The sequence below is a fragment of the Notolepis coatsorum genome (genome assembly GCF_963971535.1).
Source record: "Notolepis coatsorum genome assembly, chromosome: 14".
NCBI lineage: Eukaryota > Metazoa > Chordata > Actinopteri > Aulopiformes > Paralepididae > Notolepis > Notolepis coatsorum.
In genome coordinates this window covers 54,299,745-54,314,931 of record NC_140178.1, presented here as the reverse complement: position 1 = coordinate 54,314,931, position 15,187 = coordinate 54,299,745, and positions in this window count along the sequence as shown.

Here is a 15,187-nt window from a genome sequence, read left to right as displayed (position 1 = left end):
TTTTGGAAACTGAAACACTTGTACTGCGGTATAGCCGGTGTATACCCGCAGGTGTGTTTTGGAGTTTTTTCTTGAGGGGTTATAGGAACAACCACCGCATTGGGTAACACCGAGGTGGTTGATTCCCTGGTGTGTTGGAGCAGTGTCAACTCCCGGGTTCACCGTTTGAGGGTGCCCCTGCACGTTCATGACGTCTGCCAATCGTGTCAGCCTTCTCTGCCTCGACCCCTCTGGGTGGGGGTTGTTAAATGGAGGCTTGGTCATGCAACACCGCCAGCTTACGCTCCTTCCGCCGGGGCGGCTGTGTTCAGCTGTCCCCTCTGGCGCCTGTCTCGTCCGCAGTCTCCAGGCTAGGGTTAACAGCCTGTTGCCTGGTTTTTCCCCGGTGCGCTGCCTGCTTCCGTTGGTTAACCTTTTTTTGTGTGCTTACGGCCATGCTGACTGCCTGTTCTGCAGGGTCAGTGTGCCAGGCGGTGTACTATTGGGGGGACGGGGCCCGCTCAGCTTACGGCCATACCGACCTGAACACGCCCGATCTCGTCCGATCTCGGAAGCTGGGCAGGTTCTGGCCTGGTTGGTTCCGCCTGGGAATACCAGGTGCAGTAACTGAGGGGCCTTTGTCCGAATACGCTGGCGATGTGGGGGGCGGGGCACTACGTGCCCACCTGGTGGGGTCTTGATGCTGGCATCATGGACTTCTCCGGGCCCCCATTCTAGGGAGTCCAGTCCTTTTGGTGGGTCTGGGTCTTCCTTCGTGCTCCGCTGCTACGGCCTTGCCACGGGGTTGGGTTTGCCCTTGACCCCGTGATTCTGGGGGCAGTAACGAGGTTGTTCCTCCGTTCGTTCCCGGGTGGCATGCGGGTTGTGCGTGTGTGTAGTCGTGGGGTCAAGCCACGGTCTGCTCACCCTGTGCGTTGAGTTGCTTGAGTGCCTCTTCGCACGGTCGGGTCCGTCGCCCTCCCGTGACGTCCCTAATAGGGGGGCTACCCTCCATTAGGGGGGGTCGGGGGGGCTCGGCCCTCCCTGTTCTGATGGTTTTGGGGGGCTGTCAGCGGGGTGTATTTGTGGCTCCGCTTGGCCTCCCTTGTGCAGTAGTGATGCCAAGCTAAGCCACTAACGATACAGAACGTTAGGTTATGACTATAACCAAGTTCTGTTAGTTAGGGGCGATGCTTGGCATCAGACGGCCGCTGCAGCCCTTGTCCTCACCTTGTGGTGAAAGCTTGGGAAGGAGGAGAGCAGGTGACCACACACCTGCTTATGAAGGTAAGCTGATGAGGGGTGTGGTCAGACTAATACTGGTATTAGAGGTACATTTGTGGTTTATTCAGTACGCGTGCACGTACGCGAGATAGTGCAGTAGTGATGCCAAGCATCGCCCCTAACTAACAGAACTTGGTTATAGTCATAACCTAACGTTACTCATTCTAATTAGTGTATATAATTGACCACATCTGCCCAGTTGTACAGCCCTGGCCTATTCCTATTTTATTTTTATATATGTGCTATATTTAATTTAGTTTATATCCCATATCATTTTATTCAACCTCTTATTTACTGATTCTGATGTAACTCTAACCAGTTAATTAACAGTCTCTCCATCAATGTAACTCTAACCATATTTGCATATCTTGTATGTCACAAACTTAAATGTCCAAACTCAACCCCCTCCAATGCACAGTCCCCCCCACCCAACCCCCTCCAATGTACAGTTTCCCCCACCTACCCAACCTCTTCCAATGTACAGTTTTGTTATGTTGTACGTACATAGTATTTTGTAATGGTGTAGAGGTGTAGTAATAAGACTCCGGATACAGGATTACTCTTTAGCCTTTTAGTTAAGCACGTCAGGTTACAGCATGGTACAGCAGGGTCTATCATCATACAACATCGTGTACTCTTCTTCTGCACTTCACCTGTATGCATAACAGGGCATTGTATTAACTGCGCCCCATAGTGGAGACTCTTGGGAGTACAGCTTCAACATGTAATGTTAGAGAACACAACATCTCCCTTCTCTGTCAAAGTTACTTGCTACTCAGCATTATACAAATTTAGAACTTTTGCTTTTTCACTTTCTTAAGTAAACTGAACCAACAGTCAGTATCATAAAACGTGTAACTCAAGGTAATCATTAAACAAAGGGAGCACAGGTTATTCAATCATTATCAAGATATAATTATATATGCTCAACCAATATTACTCTTAGTTCTCACTCAGTGTGCAACAAAGTCCTGATGCCAACTAGGCTTGTTTCTTGCATGCAACTGTGCTGGAGTGTGACCGCTGAGCGCTGTCAGGGTAGGGCGGATCCCTAAGTCATGCTCATCTGGAGTGTTAGAAGTGTGAGCCAGACGGAATGCGTTCCATTTCTTTCCATCACTGAGCAGAAAGGTACTTTTGCCAATCTTCTTTTTCACTGTCATTGGTGCACTGTATCTCGGGTGTGCTTTGGGGACGTGATGTGGTGTTCTAATCCTGACTCTCTCCCCCTCCCGAAAAACAGGTGCACGAGCTCCACACTTAGCATCTGTGTAGCGCTTCATTTTGGCTTGCTTGTTTTGGACCGTTTCTCTCACAGTCTCGTCCTGTGAACTCACAGTAGGCTGCAAGGGCAGTACGTCCAGTTTGGTGCGCATTTTACGACCGTGAAGCAGTTCATGTGGTGAAACGCCAGTGGTGGCGTGGGGAGTGGCTCTGTATACTTGCAGACAACCCAACACAGCCTCTTTCAACGGTTGAGACTGCTGGATCGCTGTCTGAATGCAACTCCTCAGAACACGATGGAAGCGTTCGACAGCACCATTAGCCGCCGGATAGTAAACTGAAATCCGATTGTGAGCAATGTCTCTTTCCTTGAGGTACTCGGCGAAGGCTGCTGATGTGAATTGAGGTCCATTGTCTGTGACGACGCTCTCTGGGTTACCATGGCGACCGAACACAGAGCTTAGGAACTTGGTTACATCCGTAGTTGTAGCGTTGTGAGAAAAGGCTACCTCTGGCCACTTAGAATAGTAGTCCGTCAGTGTGATCGCGTAACGGCAGGCTGGCACAGCTGACTCGAAGGCCGATGTCGAGGCCTAGCTGATGTCGAGGCCTAGCTTCTTCCACGGGCCGTCTGGCAGTGGAACTGGCTGTAGAGGTGCTGTGGTACCATTGACTTGGAAACTGTGCATTTCATAACTAATGTATCTATGTGAAGTGACCATATGCGGGGACATAGTGTAAGGCTCTTTTAAAAGCAAAGTGGTTTCAACCAACCCCCATTGTGCTGAGCTGTTTGTGTCAACATTCTGTGAGAACCTGCTATGTTAAACTGTATTGAGGGAACAATCACCAAACCCCCCACTCGAACAACTGCTAATCTATAGAACAAACAACACCTTCTAGGGTGGGACGGTTGCACCGGGGAGCCAGAGGCTAAATGAAGCTGATATGCCTCTGTGAAACAAGACCAATGTGTAAAACTGTTTAAATCCATACAATTACAGAATAAGAGACAACCAGACTGTTAGATCATCACTGAAACTGCAAATATCTGTGATAATAATTAATTCAAATAATGCCTTAGTAATGATTAGATCTTCCCACGCTCAGTGTGGGGACCTCTGGTTGACTGTAAATTCTATGTTAATGTGGTCACAGCAGGCCACACCTCACTGAACAGATTACAGTAGAGAACAAAAGACCCCTGACTTGCCTTTGAGAATAAGCTCAAGGTTCATGGAAATTGTCACAACAATATCACAGTAATCTATCTGATTTATTAGATAAAATGATATTTGAATGTCATTAGAATGTTAACTGGTTATGAAGGTAATAGAGTGTCATTTCACTCTTGTTGTAAATCTATATAGAAAATAAGTGTCAGTAACAAAGGTTCAGTCTGGTAAATACACGTATCATGATATACTTAATCACTGTTTGGTATCAAAATATAAGCAAAGAGTAAAACTGTGATAATACTGGAAGTGTGTAATTTATATACACTGGAGATACATCTTGTAAATGTTTATTGGGACATGCCTCTGTGGAGGAATGCCACAGCCCGACGGGGGCCACGGGCCCCCCCTGTTGCTGCAGAAACCAGCCCACACACACGACAAGAAGATCACCTGATTGGAACCCAAGAACAGAAGACCTCCTGTTTTTAGAATCAAGACAACTGATTGGAACAAACTCCTTATTTAGAGATAATTGTGATTGGTTAGAAGGCCGTCTAAAAATGATGTCATATAGCCTATAAATATTGGATCAGTAAGGTTAGGTGATAGGCCAGAACTCTACACCAGGGGTCTGAGCCTCCACTGTTCTGCCAGAGAATGTGCTGTTGCCATACATGTGAGTAAATCATGGAACCCACTGTGGGGTGTTGTTTAGTGTAAAATGTAAAGATCTCTATCTTTGACCAGGTTTAACCATGATGTGTATTGCTCGGTACATTCTCTTTTCATTGACTACTATTTATGTACAGACTTGTTTGATGTGTAAACATCAATAACCAATTGTACAGCGTGTTTGATGATTCTATGATAATAATCCCTGTATGTAAATAACCTGATTTATTCCACCTTTGGCCCTGCGGCAATAAATCATCTAAGTTGAACTATAGCTCTGTTTGTCTTGACTATACGTTTATTCTCTTGCTGGCTAGTGGAGTCAGAGAGAGGAACCACACTATCATTCTGTCCTTCCCTCCAGTTAGCAACCTATGCACTGTGATTAACCTTAGAAATGTACATAGGATATACGACAGTGCAAAATAAATCTTGGCCGTCTTGTCATTAGACTGACAAGAGACACATTTGGATATGTCGGCCTGAACCTGAGAGTCCATCTTCGGCCACCAATAGAGATCCCGCAGACGCTGCTTAGTGCGTACGACCCCCTGGTGGCTCTCGTGTGCCAGTCTGAGCAATGTATGGCGTAATGACACTGGTGCGATGAGGCGGTTGCCTCTGAGGACATAATTGTCCTTGACTGACAGTTCCTCTCTGATCTTGAAGTATGCGATCAGATCTTGGCTCACTGATTTCGCTGAGTGAGGCCAACTCCTGTTAATCTGACCATGCAGTGCAGTCACTTCAGGGCAGGTAGAGCAAGCAGCCCCAAACTATTCACCAACAGGGCACTGACTGTAGCAGAGATGTGTGCTACTATCTCGGGCTCCACATCCATAGCAGAGTCAGTAGAAGCAGGCAGGGGAAGGCGTGAGAGGCAGTCAGCCATGTAATTTTGTGATCCGGGTCTGTAGACTATATCGTAGTCGAAGCAGAGGAGACGTGCTGACCACCGGGCGACGCGCATCTCAGCACGTCCTATGCCCTTTGTTGTGAGCAGCGTGGTGAGAGCCTGATGGTCGTACCGAGAGTAAACCGTCATCCCCACAAGTACGTTCTCCATTTCTCTGTGGCCCACACGCATGCGAGCGCCTCCTTCTCCACAGTTGAATATCTTCGCTCTGTCGGCGAGAGTGTACGAGATGCAAAGGCCACCACTTTCTCAGTGCCATCTGCATGAAATTGAGTGAATACCCCACCCAAACCGTAGTCACTTGCATCAGTGGAGATCACTGTGTGGAGAGCAGGGTCAAACAGAGCGAGAGCTGGGCTGTTTACCAGTAGCTGTTTGACTTGATTTGCGCAGCGTCAGTCCATGTGAAAGTGTCTGTAGCGCTCACACACTCACGCATAGGGGCTACGACTGTCGCAAAATTAGGCAGAAACTTTGAGTACCAGGATACCAGTCCTAGAAAGGAACGCAGGGAGACAGCATCGGAGGGAGCAGGAGCTTTCAGAACTGCGTCGGTGTGTTCTTTGACTGGCAGGATACCATCAGCTGAGATGATGTGTCCCAGGTAGCGAAGGGAGGGCTTGTTGAAGTGACATTTATCCTCAGTGAGCATTAGGCCAGCATCATCCAGCCTCCGCCGCACCGTCTTCAGGTTTTGATCATGGACGGCAGCGGTAGGACCGTAGATGATCAGGTCGTCCAAGTAGCTTGGAACGCCTGGACTGTCCTTGAGAATTGTAGCCATCATTTTCTGGAAGGCAGAGGGCGCCGAAGCCAGACCGTACGGGACCCTACAGAACCTGAACAGGCCCTCGTGCGTGATAAATGCGGTAAGGTCACGGCTCTCCTCATGCAACGGTACCTGGTAGTATGCATTTGCCAGGTCAATCGTGGAGAACACTTTTGCTCCCCGCAGGTTGGAGAGTAGTTCATCCATGTGTGGCAGTGGGTAACAGTCCATAACCACAGCCCTGTTCGGTTCACGGAGGTCCACGCACATGCGGATTCCACCGTTTTTACTCTGTGTCACCACGATCGGTGACACCCATGGAGAAGCGTCCACCCTCTTGATGACACTTGCTTCCAGTAGTCGCTGCAGTTCAGTAGAGACAGCGTCCCTGACCGCGAAAGGTAAGCGGTGTAACTTCTGGTGCACTGGCTTAACAGTAGGGTCAATTTTTACACAATGCACAAAGCCTTTTGCACAGCCAAATGCCGTAGGAGCTGTGACAGTAGTAGCCATCACAGGGGCAGGTGTAGACGGCGTAGGAGCGGAGGAGGGGAGGACAGTAGTTCCACTAATGCAGAGGTGGAGTGCAGTCAACAGGTCCATTCCCAGCAGGGGAGTTCCTTTATCCACAACGTAAAATGTAGCAGGGACCGTGACATTGTCTCTCCTCACCTGAGCCTGTAGGCACCCCATGACAGGTATGCTAGCCTTGGTGTACGACACCAGCCGAACAGTAGGTGCAGATAGGGTAGTTTCACTGAAGTATTTCTCATAAGTAGACAGTGGCATTATGGATACTGCTGAACCTGTGTCCACAACCAGTCTCAATTCTTGAGCCTGGGTAGTAGGTGTGTGTACATGCACATTGCATACAATCCTTTTTGTAATGTCAGAAGCTTCCAAGCATAGCACTGTAGTTTCAGGAATTTCTACTGTACTCACAGACTGTGTTTTAGCACGGCAGACACGAGCAAAATTTCCTGTTTTCTGGCATAATTTGCAAGTCACTTTTACTGCTGGACATTGTGAAGAGTTCGCCAGGTGGTTCCCCGAGCCACATCGGTAGCAAGAGCGAGTGGAAGCAAAATCAGTAGCTGGTTTAGCTGGACGGGAGCGTTGCCAGTCCCGTTTCTTGAAAGTATTCTGAGACCGCGGCGTCACGGCATGTACTGGAGCAGCACGCTCGGTACTTATAGCTTTAGCGTGCAGTGCAGCTGCTTCAAACTGCGTAGCTAGATTGATAGCCTTGTCCAGCGTCAAACCTGGTTCAAGCAGTAGACGTTCCCTTATCTGTGGGCTAGCTACATGTTCAATCAACTGATCCCGGAGATTTTCCTCAGTTTTATTATCAAAGTCACATCTGGTAGGTAGGTCACGCAAAGCAACGACGTATTGTGCAATGCTTTCATGCGGTGCTTGTGCACGCTTTCTGAACGTATGTCGCTCGACTACTACATTGATTCTTGGAGTAAAATGTGCATCCAACGCTGCCACAGCGTCAGCCACAGAATCACCTGTATCTGGCAATGTGTAGAAAATCCGCTGACCCTCGATACCAAGGCAATGTAGAAGGGTAGCTCTCTTCCGAGCTTCGGACCAACCATTTCCAGTCGCATTTATTACCAGCATGTAATTCTTGAACATCTGGTGCCAAGTCTTGAACGGCATAGTAGGTTCTCCAGGGCGCGTCTATATTAAAGGCAGCCCAAGAGTGCTTCCGCATTGGCGTTTTGCGCTCTGATTGGCCGAGCGTGCGCATGCGCATGAGCCGCGACGCGCTCCTCTAGCCAGGAATCGAAACTCCGTTTAAGCTCCAGAGAGCGAGGCTGAAAATCCACAGTTCTTGCCCCACTGATGGGAGCCGAATCCCGGATCCGAGTTTTCTGATGAATACCCCCAAAATATGGAGGTCCCGAACGCAATTAAGTATTGATTACGCCGTAACGAATCATTAAAAAAATATACCGTTAACTGGAGTATGTTGTTTCTTTACATATATGTTGGATTAGAGAATTGGTTTGTCATGACAATCCAATAAAAAATTGCGATTTACCCGGTGGTACAATGAACGGTGGGGCTGGGCTTGGGTGCTCGCGTGCTCGTCCTCGGCATCGCCATCGGTCAACCGCCGCCGCCTGGGAGCACCGCGCGCCCCAGCCCCACCGTTCATTGTACCACCGGGTAAATCGCAATTTTTTATTGGATTGTCATGACAAACCAATTCTCTAATCCAACATATATGTAAAGAAACAACATACTCCAGTTAACGGTATATTTTTTTAATGATTCGTTACGGCGTAATCAATACTTAATTGCGTTCGGGACCTCCATATTTTGGGGGTATTCATCAGAAAACTCGGATCCGGGATTCGGCTACCATCAGGAACTGCGGATTTTCAGCCTCGCTCTCTGGAGCTTAAACAGAGTTTCGATTCCTGGCTAAAGGAGCGCGTCGCGGCTCATGCGCGCGCTCGGCCAATCAGAGCGCAAAACGCCAATGCGGAAGCACTCTTGGGCTGCCTTTAATATAGACGCCTCCAGGGCAGGGTAAAAACGCCGTCGGAGAAGGCACATGTAAATTAGCCATTTCTCCTGCAGTAAAAACGTAGTTAAAAAATTCCCCGGTTCAACTTCGCTCGTCGCCAATTGTTATGTTGTACGTACGTAGTATTTTGTAATGGTGTAGAGGTGTAGTAATAAGACTCCGGATACAGGATTACTCTTTAGCCTTTTAGTTAAGCATGTCAGGTTACAGCATGGTACAGCAGGGTCTATCATCATACAGGATCGTGTACTCTTCTTCTGCACTTCACCTGTATGCATAACAGGGCATTGTATTAACTGCACCCCATAGTGGAGACTCTTGGGAGTACAGCTTCAACATGTAATGTTAGAGAACACAACAAGTTTCTTCCCCCTCAAATGTATATACTCTATTTTTTGACTATTTTTGTATCACAAACAGTGCTGTATATTTGTAGATCTGGTATGTCATAAATGTCTAGATGTAACAGTACTGTCTATCTGTATGTCATGTCATATATGTTATGATGAATTGAAAATGGGGGACCCTGATGTAAACAAGACGAAAGTCTTTCTCTGGTCTTTATCCCCTATGCGTGCACCTCATGGTACCAAAGCACCTCAAAGGCGCTTAAAACAAAATTACAAACATCACAAAACAAACTGGTCAGACTACTACTTGACCTTACCCCAGAACCCACCTCACCCCTGCCCACTTTGACAACCTAGGATGGCTTAGAGTAGACGACAGAGTACAGCAACTCGCAATGGGCCTGGTCTACAAGATACACTATACGACTAAGGTACCCATGTACATGTCAAAATACTTCCCAAAGGTCAGTGAATACCACAACCACTACACCAGAGGAAGCTCAACAAATCTAAACCCAGATTCGGCTCAAACAAGGGACTAAATACGTTTCGCAATTATGCCACATCAATGGGGAACGCCCTACCCAAAGCTGTAAAGGAATGTGAATCCCTACCCACATTCAAAACCGCTCTTAAAGAGCACCTACGGGAGGCTGCAATTCGAAACTGGCCACCGTAAATGCCCAAAACCCCCACCACCTCCTAATAGACAGTCTCCTCCCCACCGCATGTATATATTCCCTCCCCGCCGTATGTATATCTCTCTCCCACCCACCCACCCCCTCCTAATGTACAGTCCCCTCCCCATCATATGTATATACTCTGTCAGGATCTAGGGGTAACCGTACTGTATATTTGAATACCGTTTATGTCACAAATGTATCAGTACTAAATTCCTATATGTCCCTATGCCATACATGTCATGTATGTTGTGTATGTCATAAATGTCTATATGAATTGAAAATGGGGGACCCTGATGGAAACAAGACAAACGTCTTTCTCAGGTCTGCATCCCCTTAACAATTGTGTGTATTGAGCCGTACTGTATTGTACCCATTCTGCAATCTGTTAAATAAAGTTTTCATTTATTCATTCAAAGATGATTTAATTTTTAGAAAAGCTGACAAGGGTTCTGGTATCGTGCTCCAAAATAAGAGCTCGTATGTATCTGAGATAAACAGACAATTGAATGAGATTGAGGTATATACCCTTCTAAATTCAGACCCTGTGTTTAGATTTTCTACGGAAATCAAAACGGTCCTTAAAAGCCTGAGATTGTCAGAGGCAATTACAGAAAATGAATTTAAGTTTATGTTTGTAGAGTACCCGGTTACTCCTATTATTTACACTTTACCTAAAATCCATAAGGATCTGATTAACCCTCCTGGTAGACCTATTGTTTCCGGTATTGGCTCTGCCACAGAAAAAATCTCTCAGTTCATTGATGCGCATATTAAGTGTTACAAAGGATCAGATTAAACCGAATATATATATTTATTGATTGATATATATTGCATAGTATTTGTATATCGTTTGATATCCCTTGTATATTCCTTGTACATATACACGGAATATCCCTTTAGCCCAGACCATAATATTTCATTCTCCTATTGGACAGCGGTCCACAGGCGCCAGAGCCGTGCCCCCGGAGTCAGGTTCAAAGTCACCGTCAAGACATGTCTGAACATGCCCGGCCTTGCCCAGGGCTACGAGACAGAAATGTCGTTGGCACTAGTTTGTTCACCGTGCGTATAAATACGGCGCAGGTGAATACAGAAGCACTTAGTCTTACTTAGTCAGAAGTCAAGAGTTACCCAATAAGTTGAAGCCTCACCCACGATACAACGTGCGGTGAAGTATGGCCTGTTTGGCCCCAAATAGAGCATTGAGACCGCGTGCGAATTAATAACTGAATTGTCAGAGTTTGGCGCTATACCGTCGAGTGCGACATATTTCTATTAAGTCAGTAATAGTCTATTTGTGTATAGTGTATCGTGCGGCTAAAGTTCTACAGTGACCAGCATCTCCAACGCTTCCTCGTATTAGCTAGAGTTCTTATCCAGGCTGGGCTGCTTTCATGGTGCTTTCACCCGAGGAGACCTAGACGAGAACCGTGTGGACATGTACACTGGATTAATCTACCCGACGACTACATAGCCCTTTGCGGCTGGAATATATTTGCTTTGGTCCTGTGATTTATGGAGCGGAGAATCGCCGACGCCTACGCGTGTTGGATTTACCCTGTGAGGAGACCAGTCGAGTCGGCGCCTCAGAGAGCCTGAGGCCGGCTAGCTTTCTTCACTGTGGAGCTACAGTCTACGGAGAACAGCTGTATTCGTCTGTGGATCAAGAGGCTATTGCACCGTCTCCTGTACTTGGAGTCTCCTTAGTCATCGTTGACCAGACTCTCTACTACCGACAGATCTTCTACCCCTGCTGGCTTACAACCAGGGGGACCCTTCCAGTATCTCCCGCTATATATTACTAGTGTACCATAGATATAATTCCCTAAGATTCAGGTTGTATAATTACCTCCTGCGTAACCAGAGAATGGACATTCATTGTTGATTTGCCTACGCACATTCCTTTGCCTTACAAGTGCATTCAAAGTATAATAGAGAAGTATTATGTACCTTTTGCTGCAATAAATACTTAAAGACAACTTTGTGTAGAACCGGTTCATTGTGGGAAGTGTTCATTATATTTAGATATCATGTACTGTATGGACATTGGCCAGTAATTAAAGTACATAAAGCGGTAGTGGTTTAATGATACCATACTTATCAATACAGTCAGGGAATTGTACCCCTCAGTTACATTAAGGATTTGGCCTCTTCTCAGCGTGGTTACTTGAAGGATACTACTACTTTTTTTAACAGGCTCTCGTCCTGCAACATTAGTCCTACAGACTTACTAGTTACCATAGATGTAGTCAGTCTTTACCCCAGCATTCCACATGCTGATGCGCTAGACGCGCTGAGTTTTTATTTAAACTTGAGGGAAGTATTACTCCCCCCTACAGAAGCACTGGTTAGTTTAACCGATCTAGTTCTAACTAGAAATTATTTTAGATTCCAAGATAAATACTATTTGCAAAACAGAGGCCTCAGCATGGGCTCTCCAGCCGCTGTGAACCTAGCCAATCTTTATATGTCCAAATATGAAGTAGATCATATCTTTAATAATAACCCGTTTGAGAAATGTGTCAAATCTTATATGCGCTTGACGATCTGTTTTTTATTTGGTCTGGTTCATCATCTGAGCTTTTTGCCTTCCTTGAGTACCTGAACTCCTGTAGAAGAACGATAAAGTTTACATTAAAGTTTGATATGCATAATTTACCCTTCCTCGATGTTCTGATCAAGAAAGCCCTTGATGGCATCTCATTACACACAGAGGTTTTTAAAAAGGAGACAGACCGTAACTCGTTCTTGCATTATTCTAGTTATCACACCCCAGCCTTGAAGAACAGTCTTCCTTATAGCCAAATACTTCGTTATAAGAGAATATGTGATACTGACGATACATTTATTGCACAAGCAAAGGTGCTCCGTGGCAGTTTCCACGAGAGAGGATACAGTGCCGATTTGACACTCAAAGCCTTGAATAAAACCAAGCATATCGATAGGGCCACGTTGTTTACCCCCAGAAAGAAAGAAGATAAACCTGACAAAGTATCTTTTGTGTCTACTTACAGCCCTATTACGAGAGACACACAGAGTATTGTCAATAAACATTGGCATATTCTGCAGTCCGACCCTCTTATAGGGACAGCGTTTCAGCATTTGCCTAACTATTTTTACAAGAGACAAGCGAATTTATCTAATCTCCTAGTCAAAACTGATTTGCCCTTAAAGAAACCTTCTCATTTTATGTCCAATATCCCAGATGGGAATTTTCCCTGCCAATCCTGTGTACAGTGCCAGGGTATGATTAAAGATAAATTTTTCGCACATCCAAAAACGGGGAAAAATATCCCAGTCAAAGGACGGATTACGTGTAATTCGTCCAATCTGGTGTATTTGTTAAAATGTCCTTGTAATTTTTCTTATGTGGGCAAAACAACGAGAGCCTTTAAATCAAGAATAAGTGAACACAAATGTGCTGTGAGAAATTCAGATGTCAAGTCGTCGGTAGCTCGACATTTCTCTAAGTGTAAACATACCGTCAACGATCTCAAATATATGGGACTAGAGTTAGTACTCAGGCCAGCACAAGGTGGAGACAGACACAAGCTGCTGTTGCAACGTGAATGTTATTATATCCACCTGTTCAATTGCATCGAACCTAGAGGAATGAATGAAGAGAAAGTTTTAACCTGTTTCCTTTAACCTCCTTACTCCTACATTGTTATTTCTGGTCTGATTAAAGTTGTTGTTTGTTGCCAAACTAGAGGCATGCTTCACAAAGATGCCCGATGGATAATTTGAAACTAATTAATTAATTACGTAAAGTGGCTCAATCAGCCCTATAAATTAATGGGCATGTTATATGTTATCAAGTTTCTGGTAATTTTGTTTAGTTTTGTTTTGTATTGTATTGTTTATAATATAGATTGGTGTTAGATATAGATATATCTATATATATGTATAAATTATGATTGGACTCTATTTTGATAGGTCATTCATTTGGTCATATTGCACAGGCACACCTGTGTTGTGATGTCATTTCCTGCCGTGTCAATTACCTGCCAGGTGTATTTAACCATCACCTTGAATGTATTTCCAGTGCTAGCCATACCACTGAAGAAGGACATTGTCTGAAACATGTCTGCTTTTTATTCAGGCTGCCATTAAAAAACATTGAACCTGTGAGTGCTGGTCCGGCTACCCTGCTTTGATATACATTCATTCATTCATTCATTCATTCATTCATTCATTCATTCATTCATTCATTCATTCATTCATTCATTCATTCATTCATTCATTCATTCATTCATTCATTCACTTAACAATTGTGTGTATTGAGCTGTACTGTATTGTACCCATTCTGCAATCCCCCCCTCATCCGCATGCGCAGTAGTGCAAAACAAGGTACAAGCCACGACGCCCCGCCCGCGTGTTGCTTTTTAACAGCGGAGCAGTGCAAGAATGTGACAATTTGACCATGTGACCGCGGCAACGCGGGAGAGCGGCAGTAAGGAAATAGGCTGTCTCTAAGACAAACTCTAACCTTAACCAGCTCCTTAACAGCGCCTAAACTTAACCGTTCTAACCTTAACCAACTCCGAAACAATGCCTAACCTTAACCTTAACCTTAACCATGCCTAACCTTAACCTTAACCATAGAAAGAATATTGCCATTCTCTAAGACAAACTCTAACCTTAACCAGCTCCTTAACAGCGCCTAAACTTAACCGTTCTAACCTTAACCAACTCCGAAACAATGCCTAACCTTAACCTTAACCTTAACCATGCCTAACCTTAACCGGCGAAAGAATACACGTTAAAAAAAAAATCACGTTAAAAGATTTTTTTTTGATGGGATTCAAACTTGTCAACAACGGACCACAGGACCGCTGCGTTGCCAGGTGAGCTGAGCGCCGAATGAAAATCATGGCGGATTAGGGCGGTTACATAATGCCGCAAGCTCTGCCGCTCCGCTCTGCGGTTGCCGCGCCTGCCGCGGGGCATGTCGCAGCCAATCAGGGAAAATGCGGAAGCAACGGCAGCACTGCTCCGCTGTTATTAAGCAATAAGCGCCCCGCCCACACACAGTCAAACCTAGTCCAAGCCACGAAAATCTGCCTCAAACCTAGTCCAAGCCACGAAGCCCCGCCCAGACATTGGGCTTGCGGCTCTGCAGATATACCCTATTGCAATAACCTCGTTCCCAGTTGTATCCATAGATATCTATAGAACACTAGATAGCTTAAGGCGGAGTCACCAGCGTCACTGAACCGCCGCCATCTTGGGAGAGTCAGCCTTGAGTGAGAGTGAGTGAGCTGCACAGACAAAAATACTCATAACTCGCTGAAATATTGACGGATTTACAAACGGGTTGGTTTGCTATAAACATCAAAGATGTAGTTATACTGCCAGTGGTGCAGTGCTGGGCAACCGCGGTCAAACGGCGTTTGGGCTTCGAAGTGCGCGCATCCTATTATTCTGCAAAGTCTAGGTGATAAGTGCCTAGACTTTGCATAATAATAGGATACCGTTTGGCCTCCGCCCATATTACGACTGCACCCCTGGATACTGCATACTTATAAAAAATAAAAATAAAGATGTTTTTTTTTACAAACCGCTTGAATCATAGCCACGTTAATAA